Here is a 5,227-nt window from a genome sequence, read left to right as displayed (position 1 = left end):
CTCTCCAACCATTGTGGAAACGCAGCCCCGTGGACGTTTCTGGAGGCTGCAAAATACGTCCCAGGACGTACGTATTTGTGCAGTTTTTGTTTTCGCAAATCCGCGAGAGGCCGCTGTGCCACGCTTTTTCGTGTCTTAAACGCCTCTCGGGAGCATGCCCAGTCGATGACTGAATGATCGACTGGGCGGCCGGCTGATCGGCCAATCTGCCGACCCCGCCTCCCTCCTCCTCCTTTCCTAAACCCAAGTGATGATTTCCCGGACTCGAACCCGGTCGTCGCCGCGGCCGGCTCCTCCTCCTCCAGGCCTCCGCTCCGCCGACTTAACACTACGAGCTAAGCGGACAAACTGGTTGCGGCGGGAAAGCCCTCCACACGGAGGTGAGGCGTCACAGCCGGCGAGCGACTGCGAAGAAGAGGAGCGGTGGCACAACACCCCGTAGCGTTAGCTCGAAAAAAACAAATGTGGCCATACGTACCTCCGGCCACGTAAATCACGATCTTCAGAAACATCCACGGCGCTACGTTTTCAATATGAGCTTGGGTTGTTTCTGTCACATCTTTGATGTTGACTAATAAAAGAGCCACTCTACTGTACACTGTTCAACATGCAAAACTGTAAAGAAATAATAATATTGGTGCTGGTAAGTGGAATTATTGGTAACACTTTATAATAACTACACACTATAAATCATTTATTAAGCATTAGCAAATAGTGAACTCTTTATTTGTTAAGCATTAACTCTACACTGTTAGACATTTCAAAGGGTTTTTACAGTAACTTACTGGCAACACTGTTGCCAGTAAGTTACTGTATTTTAGATTTACAGTATACAACTGTAAATCCGTTTACAGCATGTTACTGTAGTGTCTGAAAATGGTTAACTACTGTAAAAACCTAAGTTAACAGTTAGCTACTGTAAACCTTTTAATTTTGTCCTAAATATTTTATAATATAATTTTATTAATATTATTTTAATACTATAGACCTAAAAAAGACACAATTACAAAATATTAACAAAATAAACACTCTTTATTTAAAACATTGGAGATGCTTAAAACAAGCTTAAAAATGTGTAAAAACATTACATTTCAATCATTCAAAATATTTTATTTTAAGAAAAAAAACTTTGAAAATGACAAAGCACATTAACATACATGTACAAAACTAATTTAAGTGTCTGACCTGCATATTGTTGAGAAAAAAAAAACCAATTGTACTAAGTACTACTGACATTAAACCAGACACAATTACAAAATATTCCATTCTTTAAAACATTAATAATGCTTAAAGCATTTAAGGAAAATGTGTGAAAATTACATTAAGCAATAAAATCAACACATTAAAAATAAATAAATCACACAAAGCACTAGAACATACATGTACAATAACAATTTAAACTTCTGAATTGCATATTGTTGGAAAAATAAATATTTGTAACTATTAGCCGACTCAGAAACAACCCAACTTTAAAATATTACTGATTCTGGTGTCAAATGCTCAACAAGGTCTGAATTCAGATGTTCAAATGCAATTCATCTTAATTTCTATTGCACTTTTACAATGTAGATCAATGATGTCAAAGCAGCTTAACATAGAAGTTCTTATAAATTGAAGCTGCTTCAGTCCAGTTTTCAGAATTGAAGCAGTTAATGTCACTGCTGAAATCCAAACACTGAAGAGCAAATCCACCGATCCACCAATCGTAGCCAAGCGATCCAGTGGCGACAGTGGCATGGAACAAACTTCACCAACTGACGAAAGTGTAGAATAAAATCCCTTGAGAGATACCAGGCTCAGTTGGGCACGACCAGTTCTCCTCTAGCCAAACTTGTGCAAGGCCGCAGTCTAGGCACCAGAGGCTTGAAAGTTCACCAGCGGGTGGTCAGGCTGGCCCACTGGATCAATGCGGAAACTCATTGATCACGTGTGTCTTTTAGGATTCACTCCTCCATGACCACCACAGCATCTGGTCAGGATTTGGCCCAGTCCAGGATTATGAAGAACTCTGGAAAAGGACAAACAGACTAACATAAGCATAGAAGAAGCTTGTTTAAAAAAAAATCATATACTGGTTAATTATTTTGAAGCATGGCAGCTAGGTTGGGGTAGTTTTCAGCTGGTACTGAGCAACTGGCTCCTGCTCATAACCTGCTCACTACCATGTTTAAAAGATAACTAACCAGAATGTCCTGTTTATTTTTTTCCCTAACAAGGTTTTACAAAAACATTGTAGCATTTGTGATGGGTTGATTCACTGCAGGACAGATTAGACTATTTGTTTTATGTATTCCTAATAAACTAAAACTGACTGAATACTGATAAAACTATTGAGAGTGTCTCACCTAATCCAAGTTCTCAGTTAGCTGGTGAAAGAAGGATAACTCACTGTTGTTCATGGTTGTCATTCTCTTCACTACTTCTCCTGCTATCTTCTGGCTCACTCTGGTTGTTGCGATGCATTTTGTTTCATCCTCTGGAATTATTTATACAAAAAATTGTATTTTATTTATTACAAAATATTTAGGCAACATGAAATGGGGAAAAAGAAATTTAATACATAGACAAATGCATGTATCCCAATACTAATTATTGTATTTTGAAATGTCTGACCCATGACAGACCTCAATCTGCTCAAAAATATTATAAACAAAGATGAAAAAAACCTACTAAATGGTTTAATAAAAAAGGGAAAACGATTTTTTTATTTAGCTAGCAACTAAACATGTGACACATTTTGTATTAAAAGTAACGTTAATATATTGAGAAACAAATAGATGTACAGTACTTACTGTTGTATGAGGTCCAGTTTGCACAGGCAGGCTCCCAGTATTCTATATTGAGACCATAAAAAAGCCAAAAATACAGATAAGAATACCATGCTACAATCCACAACCTCCACACAACTTTTTTTTATTTGTTTACCTTGGTTGCTTACTGGTCTTGCTTATTTTTTAAGCATAAGGCTGTGCTGATCAAGATGTTCCTCTGAAATGCTGTTTGTTTCTTCAGACAAAACCTGCTGCTGTGCCAGTGCCATATCTAAACAGAAAAAAATATAATGGTAACAATTATGTTAAACCAAATGTCAAGAGTTGTGATAAAAAAATAATTAGCAAACAATAAATAGCAAAAAGGTGGTTATTAGCATAATGCATAGAGGTAAAATTGGTTTTATATTAGCAGATTCAGACTTCCCCCTTAATAATTTAATTTCATAAAAGTATTATTTGCAAACTCTAAATAGCGAAATCATTTTAGCAGCTAATGACTATCAAAGTACAACATGCTCACGGTCAAAAAAACAGTGTTAATGTTGATTTCAAGTCATACTGGCATGCTAATTCTGATCGAATATTCAAAGTAACATGGTAAACAGTATAGAGTCTTCTAAATGAACGAATGTGCGAATATAAAACCAACTTTACCTCTATGCATATTGTAACGTTATAGATTTACGTTAACGTTCTTATAGGTTACGTCGCGATGTTATTTTCTCAAGCTAACGTTATAAGTTACTCTAAACCAGAGAAAAATAAGTTCACAACATCTAATATATATAGTATAAATCAATATAAGTTAAACGTTGCACGTTAAAATGAGTTTGAGTCCAATTCAGTATAAACTTAGCTCAGTTTAGCTAACAGTTAACATTACCATTTTAAGATCGCTTCAGCCAATGTTGCCGAGCAAACAAATGCTAATAGAGGTGCTCAAATCAATGTCGAGTGTTGTCAGCACAGACAGACGCGCTTTTACCTGGATTATTTGTTGGTCTTTCATTCATATTCTTCTAGGGGAAAACACTCTCTGCCGGACCGTTGTCTCGTGCTAAGTGTCCTCCAAAACTGTCTGCATACCTCTGGTTCCCTCCTAAACCAAAACCCGCTGCAACACCGGTTCCTATGTAAATAAATAAAAAGATATGACGAGAACAATGGCTAATAGTCATAAACAGTCTTATTTAAAGTAATAGTAGTGTTAATGTAATAAATTAAATAAAGGTAACATCTTAATAGATGATATATTTCTCAAATGGGCGAAATAACGCCAAGCCAGAGAAAATAATAATAGCCAACTTTATACTTTACTTTGTTCTATTCTCGTCCACAAAACATTCTGTAAAATGAAACACTGCCTCAGCTTACCAGAGTAAAGTTTGTTAAATCCAGCATGTTCTTCAGGCACACTAATAAATTGTCCTCCAGAATTGCTCCAGGGTCCTCAGGCAAAATGTGGTGCAGAGTAGTCGAATCGCCGCAAGGTGGCGTTGAAGCAGTTGTGGAAAATACAGTATAATACACGAATTTTTACAAATACAGTACATCGCTGTATATGTTGTTCGACGTCACACTAAATTCCCATAATGCAACGGTAAATACAGTTATTTACCGTAAAAGGAATTTGCAGTATTACACTGGGTGAAATACAGTAAATAACTGTGTAATTTACAGAAATGTCTAACAGTGTACATTAATAAACGTTACTAAGCAGTTTATAACTGCAGCTACAAATGCTCTATTCTTGACTTATAAGCACCTATATAATGTGTTTAATGATTGTATTTTCATACTTAGTCAATTATTTATTTTTCATTAATAAAAAAAAAAAAAAATATATATATATATATATATATATATATATATATATATATATATATATATATATATATATATATATATATATATATATATATATATATATTGACATCTATAGTAGGACAAACATACTATGACAGTCAGTGAGAAGTTTTATTTTTTTGGGTGAAATGTTTGGATTACTTGAATTTGAACCAAACTATGTCTAATGTATGTAAGTTCACTAAACAGTCTAACTTAGTGTTTTCTGTCAGCTGATAAGTCCTAACTAAACCTTTACATCCTAAATTCAACACCATCAATGCATTTTATAAAATAATAAATAAAAAAATAATGTTAATAATAAAACAAGAAAATAAGCATGAAGAGAAAATTACGGAATATTTAAATATTCATTAAATGTTATCCTGGAACACACTTAAAATGAAAAAAGGTATTATGTTGCAAGCACGAATAACACTAGTGAGAGAAATTTAAGAAAAACATTAAACTAGAGTTGTGTAGTCCAGAAAGTAAGGTTAACTCACTATATTGATTAACCCTAAACCTGCTTACTGGAGATATATCAGGGCTGAAATCGCTCCTGGGAGTAAGTTCAGTCAACTCAGAGTATGTTAACTGTGATCACA

The 5,227-nt window shown here is 34.9% G+C and overlaps 1 long non-coding RNA gene across 2 annotated transcripts; it reads right to left on the bottom strand.

The window, feature by feature from the left end:
- Positions 1–1,016: 1,016 nt before the first annotated feature.
- LOC147842005 (uncharacterized) lies at positions 1,017–4,467 on the bottom strand. Of its 2 annotated transcripts, none has more exons than XR_015500890.2 (6): positions 4,149–4,463; positions 3,760–3,903; positions 2,926–3,042; positions 2,793–2,834; positions 2,390–2,476; positions 1,017–2,008 (listed from the first exon to the last, which is right to left on the bottom strand). It is a non-coding gene; the product is annotated as an uncharacterized LOC147842005 (long non-coding RNA). The 2 variants fall into 2 exon arrangements; XR_015500891.2 differs by having other exon boundaries at positions 1,040–2,008; positions 2,346–2,476; positions 4,149–4,467.
- Positions 4,468–5,227: the final 760 nt, after the last annotated feature.

Source organism: Danio rerio, chromosome 10 (assembly GCF_052040795.2).
Source record: "Danio rerio strain M-AB ecotype USA chromosome 10, GRCz13ab, whole genome shotgun sequence".
Taxonomy (NCBI): Eukaryota; Metazoa; Chordata; class Actinopteri; order Cypriniformes; family Danionidae; genus Danio; species Danio rerio.
This window is presented reverse-complemented; position numbering and strand designations above follow the sequence as displayed.